The sequence below is a fragment of the Pogoniulus pusillus genome, chromosome 20 (genome assembly GCF_015220805.1).
Source record: "Pogoniulus pusillus isolate bPogPus1 chromosome 20, bPogPus1.pri, whole genome shotgun sequence".
Taxonomy (NCBI): Eukaryota; Metazoa; Chordata; class Aves; order Piciformes; family Lybiidae; genus Pogoniulus; species Pogoniulus pusillus.
Window position 1 is genome coordinate 14,896,507 of NC_087283.1, and position 22,816 is coordinate 14,919,322.

General features: G+C 38.2%; 1 long non-coding RNA gene across 3 annotated transcripts in view; it reads left to right on the forward strand.

Annotated features, from left to right (window-relative positions):
* LOC135184503 (uncharacterized) overlaps positions 1-22,470 on the forward strand; it is a 109,629-nt gene extending 87,159 nt beyond the window's left edge. Inside the window, exons 3-5 of one of the 3 annotated variants that reach the window (XR_010306062.1) lie at positions 3,785-3,854; positions 15,635-15,800; positions 22,195-22,470. This is a non-coding gene — a long non-coding RNA (uncharacterized LOC135184503). Of the gene's footprint in view, positions 1-3,784; positions 3,855-11,140; positions 11,302-15,634; positions 15,801-22,194 lie in introns of all 3 variants that reach the window. The other 2 variants (XR_010306061.1, XR_010306060.1) reach the window with 2 other exon arrangements.
* Positions 22,471-22,816: the final 346 nt, after the last annotated feature.

The following is a 22,816-nucleotide window of genomic DNA, read 5'->3' on the forward strand; positions in this document are numbered from 1 at the left end:
CAGTAATGTGCCTTCAGTCCCCAGTGATTTTAGTGATCATTACATGTATGAAAATCTTCAGAGCTAACTAATTTTCATGTACAAGTACTGATGCATTTTTGAGGAAGGTACTGCATCTGAAGCTTTGAGAAATGTGTCCTTTAAGAAAAAGTTCCAGATTTTAGGATTTATTGTTTTTAAAGTTAATTAGGTGATTTTGAGGTGAAATTCTCATGTAAATCCTTTTATTTATTTTTGAAAAATCTCATCTTCAGCAACTATTGATTTATTACAGCCAAAATAAATAATTGCAGCAAAATATCTAGTCAATAATTTTTATGAAAGTTATGTTTACTAAACCATGGCTTTTATAGAAATAGAACTCTGGTGTTTGACTTGCTATAGCTAGAAATAATCTTACTTATCAGAACTCAATATTATGCAAATTGTCATATTTTGCTGCTTATTTTCCTGTGTAGGTGAGCACCTTAGGGCAGACATTGTTTGCATTAGAGCTAATATAATGTCTGGGGTAATATTATTTCAAAGATTGCTGGTTACATGATAACATTTTGTGGTCTTGCTGACCTCTGCGGTAAACAAGACTCCTGAGCATCTCTTAATTTCATGTATTGAAAGTAGAATCTCAAGTTAAACAGGGCAAAATTAGTAATATATTCCTTTGAAAATGTTAAAAGTAACAGAATCAAAGTAAAGTTGATGGTCAGGTGGGTTTAACTATTGGAATAAAGGTCTGCATAATAATGTGCAAGTTTAGGGAAGATCTGTACGTATGCCTTTTGTTGGACAGACCTCAGGTTAGGCCTTGAATTTTCCACTGATTATTTTGATTATGCACACACACACAAAAAAACAATTCCCAATTCTAATGTAATTCCTTAGATTATGTTTTTTTGATTCCTCAGTAAACATGTTTTTTAAGGAAGTCACAGGTTGTTACTGTAGATAACAATGCTTATTGAAGACCCTTCTTTTTAGCTATTCCTTTATGTCTTAAAGTGTGCAGGTTTTATTAAACATAAAATACTGAAAGGAGTGCAGAATCCATATTACATGGCATGTCCTGCTGTGGCCTTACTTTGCCAAAGAAATGTAGCAAAAATGTGCTGGCAATGCCCTTTGTCTTCGTTATAAGAATCTGTGTTACTACATTCTTTCTGATGTAAGTCCATTTACCTTGACTCCCAACTACATTTAATCTCATTACATTCACTGTCATTATAGCAACATCTTTATTTCACTTGAAAGACTTTAAAGCTCTGGAGGATGATATTACAGTGAGGATAGAATATGATTTATTGAATAGGTTCTTGTGTAAATTCCAGATATGGTCATACCGTCCATTTTTATGAGCCTACTCACATGGTTCTAAGTTAATGCAGAAAGTGTGATTCTTCTACTTAAATATGGGTATGAATAAGCACCCTTAGCACTAAGGCCATGAATTTTGATGTTGAGAGGACCAAAAAACATGTATTAAAGTAACTTAATATAGGTGTTGACGTGTCAAAGAACTGTTATATGTTCTTTTGCAGAAAGATTCTACAAAATGAAAACGTGTAAATACAAATGCTAGTGTCAGGAGTAAGTGAATTCTGAAAATGAAATTGCGTCACTGTAACTTACCCTTGGTATGGAGCTCAGTAGTTCCAGGATCGTACTGGGGTTTGTGATATTAATAACCAAATCTATAGTACTGAGTTGAATAAGATTTACTTTTGGAAAAAAATGTAAATTTAGTTTAGGCTAGTTTTCAAGGGATTAACATTAGAATGGATATTTTCAGACAATGCTGCAGAAAACTAAAAAGACAGGCAAGGCTGGAATTTACAGGTTTTGCACATCACATGAACAGCCTATGGGGCTGTTAAAGGCATCCCAGACATTCCTGAGAAGCATCAGAACTTCCAGGAGGGTGGTAGACAACAGACAACCTACTGCCATCTTCTCTATCTATCCAGCTTTTTTAGGCCTGTAAAGTACATTTCTGAAAATGTATTTGTGTTGGATTGCCTCTTTCATCTGCTATATGCTTGTAGGTGTTTGTATAAAATAACAAGTACAGGATGTGTGCAAAATGCAGTACTGTCTTTATGACTTTCTCTAGACAGTGAAATAAATGGCAGTGTGAAAATAATAGTCATAAGATCTTGGTGAAAAAACAGTAAAAATTCCTTAGTGCTTGTCTGAATAAAGCACTTTTGTAGTCAGCATGGCTATGCTGATAAATAGACTTATCTGGTGACTGAAAGGCAACTTACTGCTTCTTGCCTTTGGTCACTGATAATATTGTATGATGTTGTCATTCGTTATGACAGGTTTTATTAGATGTATTCTTATAGACTACCCATTACATTATATGTACCATTAGAAAATAAAATTATAGTTTATCACATTATATTTGTGTCTCCATCTATCTCAGATGGGTGAAAACAAAGATTTGCAAGGTATAGAACTTCTTAATGAATACAGATTTAGAGGATGATGATGTTAGATGGTTCTTCAGCCTTTGAAGCTGCAGTATCCAGTGACTTAAAGGAAGGATAATAGTAAAAACTGTGGGTTTCATTGAGGTAGCTACTAAAGATTTGATTTTGCCTTGAGAATGGCTATAAAAAATAAAGACTGGGTACTTCTTAGGTCAATATGTGTTGGTTTTTTTTTAAGGAAAGCTTTTGCTGTACCAGCTTAAATATGTTGCTGAATGGTTTAGATAATTTAGGTAAATGACATTTTTTGAAGATGACTTGAAGTGCAAGATTAGTTATTTGAAAATAAATGATAGCCTATGTAGCTATTTTAGTAACCTTTGCTATTCTCTCTTTTCTCTCACTTCACAAAGCAACTTCATCAGGTCATAATAAGTGTTACACAGAGCCTGTAAGTCTTGCTTTAAAGGAGCATATAAATGATGAGGAAAAATAGGACAAGCAAGAAATAGAACTCAGTGAGGTTATAGATTCTTGCAGATTTTTCTTCCAAACTGTTATTCAGTAAAAAGATATCCCTTTCCTTCATGCCACAGAACCATACTTCTGCACTATCTGTTCCTGGCTGATCCATGGTACACCATCTTCATCTTTTCTATTGAACTTGGGAGACGTGAGATCAAGCTGACACAGGGCTTCCTTACAAAAAGATTCATTGGTTTTTCCACTGAACAGAGTTCTCATTATGGAGGAACACAATCTAATTTCCACTTATACAATGGATGGGTCCTATAGTTCACAAGAATATATGGAGGGAAAAGGTGTCTTACCCTCTGTCTTTGGTCTCTCAGACTTGATCTCCAAATAAGTTCCACAAAATGCTGTTTGTATTTCCTTTTCATATGCAGTTTTGTACAGGAGTGACTAAAATGGCATTTGTCCCAGGGTACATGGTCAAATGTTTGTAAAAGACTGTATTCCTGATACAGTTAACAGGACTCTCTGGTCTCTCCTCAGAATGAGGCTGCTTCCCCTGTTACTACACATTTTGACAGTTCTGAAAAATCTTTTCTGCGTCACTCTTTTCAGTAGCGTTTACATGCATTAGGATTAGATTTTGTATTTAATAGTTATTTCATTAAACACCTTTACTCCATAACCAAGCTAATTACTACATTGCCTTTTTCTAACCAGGAATACAATTTCTTATTCTTGCATTCCTCCTCAGATATGTCCTGCTTTTATCTAAAAATCAATGCATTCTATGTAGTGGTCTTTCTCTTCTGTATTAGGATTAATCAGTTCTAGTTTAATATTGGAAGATCTCTAATTCGAGAGTTTTCTGTTCTGCTTAGTAACAGATTGGACATTTTTGCCACTAACTCTCCATCATGCTGGAAAATGTTACTGCTGCAAAAGAATCTGGTAAGGACTCTTGGTTTTGTAGCTCTAAAACTTGCACAGTTGTAAACAAATGGTTGCCATAATTTGTCTTTCAGGAAGAGAAAACCTAAAAATGTCAGCTATGCAAACTTCTGTCAGGCTCCTAGAAATTTCTAAAGCTACTGGGAAAGGTTAACTTAACCTTTTTTTTTTTTTTTTTTTTTTAGACTGCATGTGAATTAAATTATGTAGAAGCTGAAAAAAGAGACATACTAGGCTTTCCCAGTAAACATGCTTTGACCTACCCTGACTCTTTTAAAGGATTCCTAAATTTGTGATTTTGAGGGAGCATTTTTCTTTGGAAAAAAATGAGGTAAATAAAACATTCTTCAGAGAAAACGTTGGTAGAATTGGAATCTGAATTCCTTGCTGACACATGGTTTTTCTCGCTCCTCCTCCCAATTGGATTTTAATTCAGCAATCTGAGAGATTTTACAGAACTAATCATTTGCTTTGACCCTGTGCATACATTCTCCTTGAATAAAGGCAAAATCAATAGGAGAAAGCAATTGATGAAAGGAAGAAAAACCATTTTCTTATGCTCTAGAAATATAGCTGTCCACTGACAAATGGTGGCATATTCCACAATTAGCTTATAGGATATCTTAAGGAGAAGGATGCGGGACTTACAAGGGGTCTCTCAATAGAACATGCCTATATTAGGTGCTGGGGATGGTTCAAGTTCACTTTGTCCTCCACCACCTTGTCATCAATTTTCTTAACTTTACTCAGCTGCTGGGAACAGTTTTCTCTTTTCCATTGACATGTGCAAGTTAATCAGCACCATTAATCTGCATTCCAGATATCTGGGAAGTGCATCCCCTACTACTAATAACACTTTTCTTGTACACTTGGAAACCTCTGGACTGGTGTGTGCCTTACCTGTCAATACTGTCTGATTTCTTTTGCTGTAACAAACTGGCTCAATCTTTCTGTTGTATAGGAAATGCTTGGGCTTTTCATGGAGGAAATTCATAGTTTAATTCAGCTGACTGCCTTGGATTTAACCTGATATAGATGATTTCCTACCATTTCTACAAACAGGTGGCCAAGAGAGCCAGTGGCATCCTGGCCTGCATCAGGAATGGTGTGGTCAGCAGGAGCAGGGAGGTCATTCTGCCCCTGTATTCTGCACTGGTTAGACCACACCTTGAGTACTGTGTTCAGTACTGGGCCCCCCAGTTTAGAAGGGACATTGAGATGCTTGAGCATGTCCAGAGAAGGGTGATGAGGCTGGTGAGAGGCCTTGAGCACAAGCCCTATGAGGAGAGGCTGAGGGAGCTGAGATTGTTTAGCTTGGAAAAGAGGAGGCTCAGAGGAGACCTTATTGCTGTATACAAGTACCTCAGGGGAGGTTGTAGCCAGGAGGAGGTTGCTCTCTTCTCTCAGGTGGCCAGCACCAGAACAAGAGGACGCAGCCTCAAGCTACACCAGGGGAAATTTAGGCTCGAGGTGAGGAGAAAGTTCTTCACTGAGAGAGTCATTGGATACTGAAATGGGCTGCACTGGAATGGGCCGCCCGGGGAGGTGGTGCAGTCGCCATCCCTGGAGCTGTTCAAGGCAGGATTGGACGTGGCACTTGGTGCCATGGTCTAGCCTTGAGCTCTGTGGTAAAGGGTTGGACTTGATGATCTGTGAGGTTTCTTCCAGCCTTGGTGATACTGTGATATCCATATCAACACAGAACTCTGTTCTAATCCATTTCTAGGCTTTCAGTAAAGTTTCAATGGGCCTTGTAACATGGACAAATGTAGTGCCAGTACAGTTTTCGGTAAACTGAAAGGTCTTCATTTTACTTTCACTCATTCACTTGCTAGCAGCCACTTCTTAGCACCTACAATCCACTTTCTCTGAAAGATGTCTTTGCATTTCCAACATCTCAGTAGAGTCCTACTACTTTAGGATCTAAGACAACAATAATGCTCAATATGCAGGCAGAAATTGTCTCAAAAATTGAGAGCTGGGATGTGACCAAGCTTCCTTGGCACTCCTGTAGTTCCTCTCTAATCATTACTACATCAACAGTGAAACCTCAATATTAAGGACCGTATTATTTTTAAAAGAACTGACAGCAAAGGAAAAGACTTTCTAGAATTGCAGACAGCAGCAACTTTTGGGTGCACCCACCATAAGAATGTATTTGCAGATAAGTTTTATTAACTATTAAGTGGAGCTAGGTACATATAGCACTTTGTTAATTGTTTTTGGTCATCCACTGTTTGTGGTGGGTCTGTAGCTTCCTTTTAGTCCAGCAAGTTGCCTTTGCTGGCTGTGCAGAATGGCCCCTGGAAGAAGTATAATAGTAATTGCTTTGGCAGCAGTTTGGACTGCCATGTCCTGTGTGTAAGTCAGGTAGTAGTGTAAGCCAGGACATTGCAAGGTCCTCTTTATTGGCTTGTGTTGAATCCCAAGTTTATCAGAGAAGTTGACGGAAAATGAAGGTACACTGCTTGTCCCTTGGGCACAACTTAAAATTTACTTCAGTGATACCTTTCCTGATCTCATCCCTGACAGTATTTTCCAAAAGCAAACAGATGTGTAACAATTTGGCACTGTCATACAGGTTGAAATATCAATATTTTTATTTGTCAACAAGCTGCAAAAACCTGTGCAAAGCCATCTTCACTTGTTTCACCAGAAATCTCTACCCAAAATAAACTGTATAGCTAAAGCTCTCAGTTCTCCATATAAAATTATACACACACATATATATTCTACCTTATTTCTTCTCAAAATGGAATAAAAAGATTAATTTCTCTAATTCTGTAGGAAAATTAAAATATTGATTTTTTAAGTGTTTTTCTCTTATTTTGTGTTACTACCAGAATCTTGTTTGTCACAGGGAAAGTATAGATGTTTTTGCTTTCACTGTTAACATCTTGTAGGGCGCATGCACTGCTTTTAATTGCATCCTTATTCCCTACTGAGGCCTGTGCAAGTATTACCAAGAGCAACATTTTAGCCACTACATTTAGAGTGAGACAAAAACTAATCTTCTGTGTCAGAGGTTTACTGTACTGGATTTATTAATACCATTGCAATCTTCACTAGTACTTTAGAATTCTTCAGGTCAAATTAATCCTAAGTGAAGTCAAGCATAATAAATTCTTAGACCACTATCTAATTCTATGAAAGGTGGGAAATTCTGTAGCATGACATGAAACTACAGAGGACTGTAACTATAGCAGGAAAAAAATAGCAGCTGTGAATACCGATAGGCACAAAAATTATCCATTAACAATGACTAATGAGTGAACCAGGTATAGACTCCAAGGAAAGGATGCTTTGTATTGTAGAGTCAAGGATAAATCTGTAATTTTTAGAGAAAGTGCTCCTAATTGTTGTCTCTTTGTTTCAGAACATAGCTTGCTTTTTAAAATTGCATTAGCTGTGAGATACGTGTAGAAGTGCCAATAAATTTCTTCATTTATGTTTATGTGGTGTCATTTATCAAAGCAGAAACCACATAGACCTAAATGGGAGTCCAGTTGAAATGTCTGAGGGAAGAATATGGGTTTTTTTGGTTCTATAGGAGCAAAACGCCAACTAGATTAATTCATTGACAAACTTCCTGTATGTGCTGAGACTTGAAACGTGTCTGTTTTGACAGCAGGGAATAGAGGCACTCAAGTCTTTTATTTGTTGCTGTAGTGAACAATACATTGGCAAGATCTGGTATAGTATTAACCTTCTTTAATTGCAGTCTCCTCATCTGTTTGCTCTACTGTGTATATTTTGTTGAACTGTCTCCAGGTGCTGTGGTGTTTCTGGTGTGATCACAAATAAATGACTGCAGGTCAGTTTCAGACATCAGTGAAGAATATGACTCTTTCAAAATATTAAAGCAAATACTTAATTAGTCCATATCTGTTGTTTCCATGCAGACTCTTCCAGGCACTTATAAGAGGTTAGATTTAGACTACAGATCATGTACAAGATAATATATCATTTAATCATGTTACTAAACCCAGAAATTACCAGAGAAGACAATGGAGCTATCACAGATGAAAATGCAAATGGAAATTTGGGAGTCTGATGAATAGGAAAATGAGTGACACAGTAGGTGGCATTCTACCAACACCTAGATGAAATTAGGAAGTACTTTTAAGACTGAAAATGGTGAATATTTAATCAAATGCCAATTTAAGGTGCTGAAAGCTACAGTAAGTGGGGAAGTCCTGAATTTTTAACATATTTCAGGTTAGATGCTCAGTGTAGACAACTCATTGCACTAATCAGCACTTAAACCTTGATCAGATGTATATGTAATGCAGTTTTGGCTGGACTAATTAATCCATTTTTTATTATGTAGTACTACTGTATTGTATCAAGAAGAGGGGATAATTTATTTGTGACTGAGAGAGTATAATACTATCATGGCTGATTCTTGACAGAGTTTATGAAGCAAAATTTGTATCAGAATCAGGTTTGGCAGGACCATGACTTCTTGAAAATGCTTTTTTACAAAGGTAAGGTGCAGAGTTACTGTGGGAAGTGCTATACATCTAAAATTGTTTGCTGTGGAGCAATGCATTTGTATACTACTTGGCTGAAATTTGAACTAAAGTTAACATTTCAAAAACATTTAGCTTTGTTGTCTCCATTAGCTGTCTTGCAGTGCATCCCAGTTCAAGAACTTTAATAGAGAAGTGATATCTTAACATTAAAATTCTAGCATGGAAAATATTTTCTAGTCAGTTCTGACTGAAGACATTTGAATTTTTCACTGAATTGTATCGCTCTACAGGAAAATAGATCCATAATTTCTATACAATACTCTAACCTAAAAAACCCCTGATTTATCTTTGTTTCCAGGGTTCTCCCAGACTGAGGATATTCATAGAATAGAATCATAAAATCAGTAAGGGTTGGAAGGGACCACAAGGATCACTTAGTTCTACCATATCCCTGCCTTGGGCAGGGACACCCGACCCTAGATCAGGCTTGCCTTACATACCTCCAGGGCAACCCATTCCAGGCTGTCACCACTCATGCTGAACCACTTCCTCCTCACGTCTAGGCTGCATCTCCCCACCTCCAACTTTGCTCCATTCCCCTTAGTCCTGTCGCTCCTTGAGAACCTAAAAAGTCCTTCCCCAGCTTTTTTTGTAGGCCCCCTTCAGATACTCGAAGGCCACAGTAATGTCACCTAGGAGCCTCTTCTCTAGACTCAACAGCCTCAACTCTTCCAGTCTGTCGTCATAGGAGAAGTGCTCCAGTTCTCTGATCATCCTCATGGCCATTCTCTGGACACATTCCATCATGTCCACATCCCTCTTGTAGTAGGAGCTCCAGAACTGGATGCAGTTCTCTAGGTAGGGTCTCACCAAAGCGGAGTAGAGAGGGAGAATCACCTCCCTGTCCCTGCTGGCCACACTTCTGATGCAGCCCAGGATCTGGTTGGCCCTCCAGGCTGCAAGTGCACACTGCTGGCTCATGTTAAGCTTCTTGTCCACCAGCACCCCCAAGTCCCTCTCCTCAGGGCTCATCTCCAGCCAGTCACTGCCCAGCCTGGATTTGTGCTTGGGATTGCTTTGACCCAGATGCAAGACCTGGCACTTCTTGTTGAACCTCATGAGGTTGGCTTGTGCCCACCTCTCCAGCCTGCCCAGGTCCCTCTGGATGGCATCCCTGCCCTCCAGTGTGTCTGCTGCACCACACAGCTTAATGCTATCAAACTTGCTGAGGGTGCACTCAATGCCTCTTTCCATGGCACCGACAAAGATGTTCAACAAGACTAGTCCCAGGACTGATCACTGAGGGACTCTGCTTGTTGCTGGCCTCCACTTGGGCATGTATCTGTTGACAGCCACTCTTTGCATGTGGCTATTAAGCCAGTTCTTTATCCATCTAGTGGTCTACCCCTCAATCCCATGTTTCACCAGCTTGGAGACCAGGATGTGGTGTGGGACAGTGTCAAAGGCTTTGCTCAGGTCCAGGTAAATGACATCAGTTGCTTGCCCCTCATCTATTAATGTTGTGACCTGTTCATAGAAGGCCACCAGGTTTGGTGGGAGATGACTGGAAAACAGGTTCTGTTATATTATACAATGTGTTTTTTAAAGCCACAAAACTGCACAAGATTTGCTTTTGCATATGCATTACTGATTGTTACTGTCTCGGTCAATATTATTTTTGCAGTGTTCATTTATTTTTGCAGTGTTCATTTAAGTGCTTAAGAAGTTATCCTGTTCAGGTGCATTTTACACAGCTGGCAGGGGGAGCTGCAGCAGCAGCAAGCATGAGGGGTTAATTGACTTTTACTGAAGCAGTTTGTAGCTTGCCTTGTCTTCATCCTTAAGCAGAACAGATCCACTGTAAACTAAGATCTATTGGGGCAGTATTTTAAAAGATGGTTAGTTTTCCATTAACCTGTATTTTGTTTGTGTTGTTTATTTCTTTTTTTGTTTGTTTTCTTTTTTTAACTCCTTAAGGTATTCTAGTGATAAAAAGGCTAAGGTCATTGCTGCTGGGTCTTTTTTTCTTAATGTAACCATACTAAATTGTCCTGACCATGAAAGGGCAGATGTTGCCCCCTTTTTTTTTTTCCAGAGAAATTTACATACACTTCAGTTTGTGGAACAGGAACTGCAGTAATTCATTAGGGAGCTACATTTGTTTAGCTTACATGAAGTAGATTTGAGGGGAGAAATCTTACGCTCTTAAGTGATTTTAAAAATAACAAATCTGACTTGAGTTATTTCTAATCATTTGCTACTAGTAACATTTTACTGTTACCACCATTCAGGTGTTTCAGCTCTGTTAAATATTTAAGTGAAAGTTTTATGGAATATGTTGTCTAGAATTCAGAGGATTTTATGGATTATTATTCAGAGCATCTGCCATTTACAGGGAAAAAAAAGCCTAAACCAGCTTTAATATGTACTTAATGCTTGTAATTCAGTTTTAAATAAGATTTGCTTGATTCTGTTTATCTGGCTATGAGAAAGATCCATCTGCTCTGTAAACCCTTAGGTCTCAGGTTTATATTTTTTCAGCATATGAGAAACATATATATATATATATTTTGCAAAAGATGGGAACTAGAATACAAAATAGATATTTTAATATGCATGAATGCTTACTGGTAGCTAACAGTGAAGGAGTAAAGGAGCAGTGTAGATCTGTTTTTCTGCTCTATGTTTTATAAAATCACTTTCTTAAGAAACAAAACTGTGCTAACATTTGAGATAACCACAAGAGAAATCTTGGAAGGCATTCTAAAATCAGACAAATCAAGCTGTAGTCCTTTTTATTTTTAACTCCAGGAAACTCCCATTGTTCGGTATTCTGCTTGACATTGAACTGGGCAGGTGTGTCCACATAAGGTGCAACAGGGAAGGATTTGCATGCTGGCTTGCTGAAGTGACAGAATTGTGCAAAATAACTGCAGTAATCTGGCAAGCTTCAGGAAGCAGGTGGATCTGAGGTACCTATCTCCAAAATTACAATGTTGAAAATGCCTGCTGCCTAACCCAGGAGGCATCTACACTTCCCCCACCACATTATTATTTGTCAGGCTCCTTTTCTGTGTGTCTTGACGTGCCTGAAATTGCTTTGCTCTTGATGGATCTGGGTGGTAGAGCCTATATCTCTGAACAGATTTGGGATCCAGAAATTATGTCTTCTGTGTATGTGAATGTGACATATGATGAATAGGAGAATTTGTGTATGTATAGCAAGAGGTATAAATTTACATGCAAAAGAAAATATTGTTACTGATTTTTACTCAGGACAGACCACACTGTTCATGTAGAAGGTTTAGAAAACCCTTTCTTCTCATGTTTTTTTACATTTTTTCACTTGCAATTTCAAATGCTGTTAATATTTAACATGATATGCATGTTGAATGTGTATGATAAAAAACATAGTTTAATAAGAGTGAGATCATGAAATATTGAAAAAAAATACCTTTCCATCCCTGCCTTCTTCCTGGTGTCAACTTCGTCAGTTTTGGCCAAATTGCAGAGGACACTAAATTGGGCCTGAAAAGCAGTAAGAGTTTCAGTGCAGAGGGGCTTGGGAAAACTTCAGAATTCAGTCAGCATAAACCTAGTTAAGATTAACAAAGTGATTATAGCAATTACAGGATTAAAACATCTTACTTTACAATAGAATCATAGAAGCAACCAGGTTGGAAGAGACCTCCGAGATCATCTAGTCCAACCCATCACCCATCCCTGTGCAATCAACTAGACCATGGCTCTAAGTGCCTCATCCAGGCTTTTCTTGAACTCTTCCAGGGATGGTGACTCCACCACCTCCCTGGGCAGCCCATCCAGTGCCAATCACTCTCTCTGGCAACAACTTCCTCCTAACATCCAGCCTAGACCTCACACAACTTGAGACTCTGTCCCCTTGTTCTGTTGGTGGTTGCCTCAGAGACGACACCCACCCCCACCTGGCTACAGCCTCCCTTGAGGTAGTTGTAGGCATCAGTGAGGTCACCCCTGAGCCTCCTCCAGGATAAACAGCCCCGGGACCCTCAGCCTCTCATTGTAGGGCTTGTGTTCCAGGCCTCTTATCAGTTTTATTGCCTTTCTCTGGACACGTTCCAGTATCTCAACATCTTTCTTGAATTGAGGAGCCAATATCAGATGTCTATAAGATCTTCAATGAAGTTTTTTTTTTAAATAGCTCCTGACAGTAATTTTCTGTATACTATGTCATGCTTACCTTTGCCTGTCTTGAAGGGATGGAAGCTCTAGAAAGCATTCTTGTGCTGGAGATTATTATTTATCCATTGAAATACTGTTCTTAATCACTGAAAACATTAAAAATCTTTACAAAACTTTGTTATATTCGAAAGAGGAGTTCTACTGATACATGAGATATCAAATCCTGGGCCATTAAGTCTAAAAACCTCTTGAATTTTGCCCCAGTTGAATGTTTGTTTAAATACTTTAAAAAAATACACTGAGATTTCTAAGGTAATTCTCTCACTGAAAATCTTTGTATCCAATACTACAACTGTAGCTAGGCAGTGGGAACTGGAAACATCTGGAGCACACATGCCTTTAAAAAAATCTAGAAAAGCTTTCATTTTGTGTCACAAGACAACTGCAGTGCAACTTGAAATGGCTTGAGTTTTGATCCACAGATAGTGACATTAATTAAAGGAGTTTTGGAGATTATGTGCTGATTTCACATCTCTAGGAAATACTGGGAGTTGCATTTGAGAGGGCACAACGTGTTACTTCAAAGTCTATATGCAAGGTTAAAACAGTGATGGTGAAGTTTTAATTCATGCAGGTATTTTTTGTAGCTTGTTATCATATAGTAAAGTAAAATCAGAATTAATTTACTCAATCCATGGATTTAAACAACCTGGGCGGGGGGGGGGAAATGATTTTTTTAATAAAAACTACAGAGAAAAAGGTTTAGAATTGTGGAACAGGGAAAGACAATTACTCTGGGCAAAATCAATGAGACTATGCACAAGGGAGAGAGGGATGCTCAGCGTGAGTTAAGGGTTAGTAGATATAAGCCTTTTGTTCGAAATTCTATCCTGTGCTAAGTACCAAAACAGACATATCACACGAACCAATTAAGGACCATTTAAGACCGATGTACCTTTTCATTAGGTGTCTTTTAAATGTAAAACCTGGCTAGGTCTCATCAGTCAAATATTCGTTTAAAGGTGACCACTAAAGGTAGTAGAAAGGATTATCCTAAAATCTTTTTCTTTTGACTACGAAAAAACTTGGTGAAAAGCTTAAAAACAGTGCACAGTAATAGGAGGTTAAAAGGTAGTCTATGGTTTTATAAGTACCTAGTTTTTTTGTAATTAAGAGACACACTGAATTTTGCTTTGGAAGGCTGTAGTTCCTCACGGAACAGCTTGTGAATTAGTAAGAAAGAACACTAGTCTTTTGCATGATCATTAATTAGTTATGCCGCCTTTATTTAAGCTTAATGTTTATACATATACCACATTAATGGTCTCACATGCACATAGCAGTGGAATACATAGTGATTAGTAAAGCAATAATCATAAAACACTATTGATATCATCGCTATCAATGTTAATTTGATCAATTTGCAGCAGTATGGTAAAAAATCGATCATACTTTTAGAAATTGTCATTTCCCACCAGACAAAACGATTTCCAGGGGATCAAACCTCAATGAAAATAATACTGTGCCTTTGTGGAATACTCTCCAACAGAGAAAACCCAACCACTCTCCCCACAAACAACAACAAACCCCCAGAAAGTAATCTGAGTTTCAAGTGAGAGCAGTATACTAACAGGAAATCTTGAAGTTCTTATTTATTTTAGCTCTTCTTTTATGACCTCAGTTATCCTTTCCAGGAGCAGTTTTTTCTCTTTTCTGTGAATTCTTCCAAATTTTGATCAAGGTGATGATCTGTAAAAACTCCTGAGAAGGCAACAAAGATAGTAAGATGTGCAGTAACATCTGCATATAAAGCACTTCAAAGACAAGATTCAGAAGGTATAAATTGACATTCCTTTGGATCATTTACCAGTTCATACCACTGGGATTCTCATCCTAGAATGGTTTTGTTTGGGAAGAGTAGTAAGTAACAGGAACACAACACTATTCACTATAGCCATGGGAATATTTTCTTAGTTGCAACAGTTCAGTGAAATAAATGCATCATGAAATGAAGGGCTAGTGCATTTAAAACAAGTAAAAGAAGGCATTTGGTGCTGCAAGTAGATAGCCCATGGATTTTTTTCAATGGCAAAAAGACAGATAACCTATCTGTGTAATGGGGCTGGGTAATTTATGTTTGCTAAAACTATTTGTAGCTGTGATAATACAGATGATCCAATGTTATGTGTCAGAGAAATATGATGAAAAGGGAACGCTTCTTTGTTTTTCCTTCTGTCGTTTCATAGTCAGATATTTTATGGGTATATAGAGACAAAGTAAGAGAGGAGCTGTAGAACAGTAGATAGACGCATTATGACAAATCCTCTCTTACCTTGCTCTGTGAATACCCAATCCAGAATACCCGTTGTTGCCGAACTGCAGAAAATACTGCTATTTAAAGAGTTAGTGTGGGCAAGCAAAGCTGATAAATGTTAGAGCTAAACTAAAACCATGGAGCAGAGTTAAATGACTTAATAATAACATGTTACTACTTTTTTGTTCGTATGACACTTGATTTATAGGATTGTAATTCCTACTGATTTCAGTGGTTCTTTCTGATTTACATTACTATAAATGACAGTGAGATCAGTTCCTGCACAAAAAGGCATTTCCAATTCAGATTTGTCTGTCTCGATGCTACGTTGCACAAGTCCAAGCAGGGTTTTCTCTGTTGTCAATTTTGGTCAAGATACATTAACTGTAAAACGGTCTGGAAGAGTTCTGTCACATTAATACTTTCTAACTGAAGGTATCATTTGCCAGAGGCTATATTCAGCGGCACACTTTTTAAAAGAATTGCTCTTGGCATCACAGCCTAATGGTATTACAAATCCTGTCACAGTATCAATAGTGAAGTGGTAAGAAAGTGAGAAATATTAGAATGGAGCTCCATAGCCATGTAGCTTGGAAAAGAATCGTCTGATTCTTCTCTTGCTCATACTAATGAAATGTCAATCTTGACTATAAACCAGGATAGTCTGATTGGAAGATCACTGAAATCAATCGTCACCTGTCCAAGAGAAACAAAGAATTCCAATTTAAGTGTTCTAAATAAGAAGAAACTTTAACTTGGGGTGTAGGCAGATCAGTTGTATCAACACTTGCTTCAGGTTTGAGAAGTAATTCAGTAAAATTCTGTTTCAGGTAAATTGTAAAGCAAGATCACATCATTGCGCAGGCTCTGCAATGGACTTCTGTACATCTAGTACAATCCATCAAGCAGCCACCTAAGAAAGCATCAAGTAACGTCAAATGTAACCATATCGGACTACTGACTGCAGCCTGTCATACAATCCCAACAGATATTTGGGTAAGTCATAATGGGGGTGCGAAATTAATTCTTTCTACACATTTATGGAAACTAAGCCAGAGAATTTTCAAGACAGCAATAGTCTGGAAAGCATACAGGATTTCCTGAAATGGAATGGACACCTTCAGGTGGTGTGTATACCATTTCATATGGAAGGGTCATAGTCCTAGTAAAACCAGATGTCTTTAGTACAGCAAATGTTTGTTTGTTAGAAGGATTGTTAGTTACTTAAATCTACTATTTTATATAATTAGTTGGGTTTGAATTTGAAGTCTTGACAAAGGATGCAAGTTCTTTATGAGAATAATTGTCTATTCTTGTCCAATCTGACAGGATAAGAATTTCTAAGCAGTGCTGATATAGAAAAAGATCAGTAGGAACAAGGAAGCATAGCTAAAAGTGAAACAGTTTGAATATGTTAGAACCAATCAATCATTTCTGGGTTTATTACCAGTTTATTCAAGTAGATTGTTTTGAATCTTTACCAAGAAAAAAGTAAAAGCACCAAACCCTTCTAGAAGACTTGCATTTTGCAGATGCATTTAGTTTTCTTTCTGTAAAACCATCAGAAAACTTAGTGGCTCCCTAAGGTATATTTAAATATCTTTAATGAATTCTCTTGTGTCATGCTTGATTGTGCATATGTCATACAATTCCAAAGAATGGGTGCAGTGGGAGCAATAGCTTCTCCCATATAACTGTAATATGGCCTCACATATAATCATGGACAATTTACATACGTTATTTTTGTGCGGGAGAATCATATTTCATACAGTTCTTCAGTAAAAAGATCCTTGTCAGTCAGCCTCATGTGGGAATGTTATCTACAAAGCAAGTCTTCAGTTTGAATGTAAGGAAAAAATAGGGGCCTTTCTTTCTTAGTGTGGCATGCTTAAGTGAATTAAGAAGGCTGGAAAAAAAATCAAATATCTTTACATTTTAAATCCCCTTCTTTTTATGTGTTTATATGTCAACCCTTCACTGAATCAGGAAGCAAATGTAGGCTTGTATCAGACTCAAAGAATGTCTCTGCAGATGAGATTTAGTATAATCCTTTCTGTTACTGAGAAGCTCATTACAGTTCACTTTGTGTCACTGCTACCACCTTAAAGTCATCCTTTCTAAAGTCTCTCACGTGACTTTTGACTGTTTGGTTTTTAATTCCTTATGTTGTGTCAGCATTTCAAGCCTGGTTAGTACTGCATAGAACTGATGTTTCTGCATCCTCTAGAGTTTAGGAACCTGGAAAAGAAAGTAGTTTTGAGATTTTTTGTTTGTTTGTTTTGTTGGGGGGCTGTTAAAGGGTGTTTAATGGAAAAGCAAGAATCTCCATTAATTGTTATACTGCAGATAAGGTATTTATAATCTTTGTCCATTCTGTAGGAAAAGTCATGATAATTACTGCTTGCTTTTACACTAGTGTTGGAATTCTGATGTCTCTGGATTTTTACTAAAATGAGCGCTCACCCATGTTGCTGCACTTGAGTCCCTCTTTCCTGTTCTCTACAGTCTTTCTGAGTGTTAATTCTGTCCCAGTGTTATGTCCCCTGCCCTTCTCTGCCTCCAGTCTAGTCTCATTTTTTTCAGCTGTCTAGGATCCATAGCTTTCTCTTGTAGCATCTCTTCCTGATCTCTTAGTCTTTGTCTCCTCCACTCTGCTGCCCATTTCCAGTGTCTCTCAATTCTGTCTTCAGTCTCTTTGCGTTGAGTTTTCTCGGTTCATGTCCCTAGAAACCTTTTTATCCCTCTGTTATCAAATGGAATAGCTTGTTCCTTGCACCTGGAATTGGGTGGACTTCTTTGAATTTTTTCTGACATTTTTAGTCTAAAATCAGCCTAAGCATCTTGGAAATTTCCTAGAAACTTTCAGTCTAAATGCTTCCTGTTTTATAAAGCTTTATGATGGTAATAATTAGAAACCTTTACAGGAGACAACATTTTATCATTGCCTTTTCAGATGCAGCAAGTAATAGTTTTTGAGCACTATTATGCCATTAATTCACAATATGTGATTTCACCAAAACAGCCTGTTATCATTACCATGAAAATTAGTGACAGTATCTCTGGTCACCACTGCTAGCTATCTTTTGCTGTGCTTTAAAAATACTCACATAGATTGCCCATAACAAAATATGAAGTACATCCAAGTTCAAACAAAGTCTTGTAGATAGGAAGAATGTGTAATTGGAGGGCTGAGCAGAAGCAACACTTTTTATTACTACCAGTACATCTCTTTTTCTTCAAAAATAGGAGTGGAGAAGTAAGTTCTTTGATGTTTATTCTACTTTTAATCTATTTGTAGCATCACAAATTAACATTTGTAGAAAGAATGAAGACTGAAGTTCCACTTTGACACTGTACATTAAAATTTAATGTCCTAAACTTATTTACACCTAAATGAGATTTTTAATGATCTAATTAATAATGTGTATCATTTGCTGCTTTAAACTAAGCCACTCTGAGGTAGCATCTTTTAGTAATTTCAAATGTTTAATAAAAGATGAAAGTCTTCCATTATTTTAAGTGACTACTATTCCAGCAATCCCTTTCATCTGCCTCAAAAATGGCTTTCACATTCAGAATAAATTTTAATTAAGATCAGTTACATGTAAATTTGAATTCAGAGATATTTGAACATTTTGGGTAGAAAAAAAAAAGATAAATGTTTAGACATAGGTAAACTCCTAGATGAGAAATTTTAGCTCCTGGGAACTGCTGTTTTGAAAAGAAGGTCCTGCTTGTTCTGGTGAAGTACAGAGATCTAGTCTGTGAAACACGAAGCATGGTCTTCTCAATACTGAGAAAAATGCCTCCTCTGTTTCAGATGCTGAGTCAAATTTGATCCATGGTGGATTCTGATGAGTTCTATAGGTTTGGTTTTACAAGGAGGTCTACTTATGAAATAATACTTACTGATTTAAAAAAACAAACATTCTTTCCATCTGTGTTAGCTAGAATTCGGTTGACAACTGAAGGCCAATCCATTAGCTATCTGAATTATATTTTGTCTGGAGACTTCCAGGTACCTCATACAGACACATTTTTATCCTCCCCCTTTTTTTTTTTAAAGAGCAGTAAGCTGTATATAGAATGATTCAAGAGTTCCACAAGATCACAGAGAAAACTGAATGATAGACCTTCATTCTTGGCTAATTCATAATATTGTGGCACAAGCTAACATTTCTGACATGCAATAGTAACTTATATAAGTGGCGAACTTCATGTACAAGAGGCTTCCCATTGGTCTCCATGAAGCTGCTTGTATGAATCAGGTTCAGCACTCATATAATGTATTTGCAGGATTATGGCTTAACATAAGGTGGAGAATTGAGCTTTATATAAACTTTAAATAGATTCCAAATCCTTTGTGCTTCCCATTGTCCTGTGTTGCCTCTCTCTCTGAAATAGGGCATATCAGGCAGCCAAGAGAACTGAGCAGACAACTGGAAGGGAGAAGGCTGTCTCCTATGACTTAAAAAATCCAAAGAGTGACCCCCCCAAATCATAGGTTTCAATTTCAATAACTTCCCATGGCTTTGATACCAATCCTGTGATTCTATTTTGGTTCATCTTCTGATTTTTGAACTCCTAGGGTTGGCTACACTGACATCATCTCTAAATTTGGTGAGGAGAGAAAAAGGCAAGCACTGTTAGGGTGAAGAAGCCTGAACAGCAGCAGCTGCTGATCTGCTCAGTCAACATAGTCTGTTCTATTACTTGTCTTGAGATTGAACGTTTCTCAACTATATTTTTAGTGCATTAAATAAAAGCTTATTTGTTTTTTGACTGAGGTGATTATACCTTTGGCGAGGCACTGCTGCTTGTTTTGCAAAATAATAAAGACTGTTAATCTTATGATAGACTCAGGGGTGCAAAATGAGCGTCAGTCAAACCTCTATTATATTACATTCACAGTCAGGATGTTGAGAAAACAGACCTGCATCTCTGAAGTCTTGATTATCTCTGCTTTAATGTGCATCACATCAGATACAAAAGCTAAAAAATAAGTTACCTGATTCTCCTGTTAGGCCTGGGGAACTATGCAATTTAAGTAAATAATAACATAGAACATAGCAAGATGACCAAGATCAGAACAGGGGCTACATCTGTTTGAGCTCTACCTCAGGAATATTTTTAGTCTCCATCCCTTAGAGAATGGATTTGTGGCAAGAAAGAGGGTACATTAAGGGAATTTGCTGTCATCTAAATAACCCCTGCACTGCAGTCAGTGAAGTACTGTAGACTGTAATTAGTCCTTCAGCTTACCGCGAGTAGTAGGTCAGTGTTTTTCATGGCAGCCTGGTGAATCTAGGGAGCTTGTGAACCCAGTACCTGCAACCTGTTACTGCAGCACTTCTACAGGAAAGCCTCACAGCTGCAGCACGGCAGCGGTTGTGTCTGTATGGCACAGAATTACAGAAGGGGCCTCTGGAGGTCATCCAGTCCAACCTCTCTCTTAATGCAAACAGACGTAGATCAAGTTTTGAATGACTCCGCAACCTCCTTGGGCAGCCTGTTCCAGTGCTCCCCTCATTCGGCAGTGGGCCCACATTTTGCCTGATGTGCCTTCTGTTGCTGCTGTACTTGAAGAAGCCATGCAATATCACATACCAGTGACCAAGTGGTGAGTGAGTCCTAGAAGCCAGTTGGCACAGTGCACTGTTTGGGTTTCTTACTCTGATAGAACATGTCAGTACCACAATTTTACTGGTAGGTACCATCAAAGTTGGAAAAACCACTGTCTAACGCTGCACTGTGCTAAGGAGACATGTGCCTGCTGAAATGGGAACAGAAAGGGCAAGTCCTAGCTCTCATTAGAGTCAGTAAGAATTTTAGGATTCCACCCATGTTTTTTTTTAACTCACTTGGAGTTTCCCACTGCATACGGGTTCATCCCACAGGTGGTGTCACTGCAGCCTGTTCAGTACAATTCTTATTCTTTATCCTGATTGGTTTGCAGCTGTTATAAACTGAAGAATAAAAGATAAATCTCTGGCAACATCTTGTCTGTTTATACAGAAAGATCTTTAGGAACAAGGGCTTCTCTTTGCTGTCTGTTGCTGTAGTGCCTGGCACAATAGAGTTTTGGGTCTTGGTTTGAGTCAATGCAGAATCCTCATTGTAGTGATAAATGTTCCTGAAGAGGCAGAAAAATACAACAGCTATTCTACTGCACTCATGCACCGTAATGACACAAAAACATTTGACACACAGGCAAGTCACAGTATGTGTGGGATTACACCTTGATGTGCAAAAACATCTTGGGTACTAAAAGTAATCCTTCCTGTAGAACCAATGATCTTGTAGTAACTCAAATGATTTTAGAGACTCTAGAGCTCTCTTTCACGTGTATACAGAAGCCATGCATTTTAATGTGGCACTGAACTTGGGGAAATGCAGCTAAGCAGGGGATGAAATGCAAAAAGTATTGAACAGTACAAAAGCTGCAAAACAGAACGTGAGCTAAAGAACTGTGCTGTGGTAATGTTGTGAGGTGAATTTATAGAACTATGAAATTATCTGCTGAGGTGGAATTTGGCAAGAAGACCAAATTTAGCATTCCCTCATGTAATCCAAAATGTGTCATCTCCATCTGAATAATATCTTCCCAGATGGAAATAGGTAGGAACTTTATAGTAAGAAATGCTTCATTAGAAAATGCTGACTTTCCAAACCCAAAAATATTTCTCAGGAAATTCTCTGGGGCTCTGGGGGTTGTTTGTTTTTAGTTTCTTTGGGTTTGTTTGGGTTTTTTGGTTGTTTGGGATATTTTTAGGGGATGGGGGGGCTTTGTTTTTTTTGGGGGGGTATTTGCACTGGGTTGAGTTGGGGTTTGTTTGCCTTTTCTGTCTCTGTTATTCATTGACCTGCAAAAGACTTCCTTTGTGACCTTCCTCTGATTCCAGGGTGCCTAGAAGGCTTCCTGCAGCACAGCTAAGAGATGAACCTGGAACTTAGATCTTCTAGGTGTCTGGCACAGTTGGAAACCGTGAATTTCTGAGGTCTCTGACACAAATGGATGCTTCTCTCTTCACAACAAAGATCTTGGATACCTTAACTACTGCCCCAAAACCTGGCCTGTGGAGGGTGGGAGGCTGGAAACCCTAGGGAAGCTGGCCCAGTAGTAGCTCATTCTTTTGCACCCTTAGCACTGGACACTGTAAATACCATGAATGCTGGTTAAAGTGTGGATGCTCATATTTCTGAGGTTAAGTGAGAAATTAACCCCAGGAGCCCTGAGGCTCTCAGATCTGCTTTCAGAATGAAAAATTTCCCAGGTTCATCCAAGAGTTGTACAGTTGGAGCCATGTATGAGCCAAAATAGTCATCACCTAACGATCTGAGTTTGTCAAAAATGCATTGGAATCCTCTTTTTTATTTTCACTCAAAACAGATACGTGGGGGAAGATCTTGAATTCACGTGAAAGCACCTCTAAGCACTGCCTGAAGTCATTCAGCACTCAACCTTTGGACCAAGTGCTTCATGCTGAACTGGCAGCACTACTCCAGGCTCCTCCGCTTGGTGAGTTGCCATCTGAGATAGTCTGAGTTAATTAGTCGTTCTCAGCCTGTGAGATGTGGCATATCCACAGTGGGAGGTTGCTAATGTTTGGAACTTAATACTTCGTTGTATATTGTTTATGCTACAGACATTAAATGTGTCTATATTCTGGGTTCTAACCATGACTTCTATAGTGCCAGTAGGTGTTGAAGCATACGTACAGTATGTTCAGTCATGTTGTGTGCTGAGTCCAAAGCTTTTTTACTGTGTTAGACAAAATCTCCCTGTGCCTTCACAGCTATAATCTTTCCTGCCAACAGAAACTTAGAAAATAGCTGTGGATGTTAAGGATGCTCTCTGCTACCCGTGACAATAATTTCTTGCATCAGTTAATAGCTGTGGAAGGACTAAGCAGAACTGCCTGGTGCTAAGAAATGTCCTTCTATCTGCATTAAGTGGTATCTGTCCTGTGCCAGTATGGAAGGAAGTGACCACCACTTCAACAGTTTCTAGT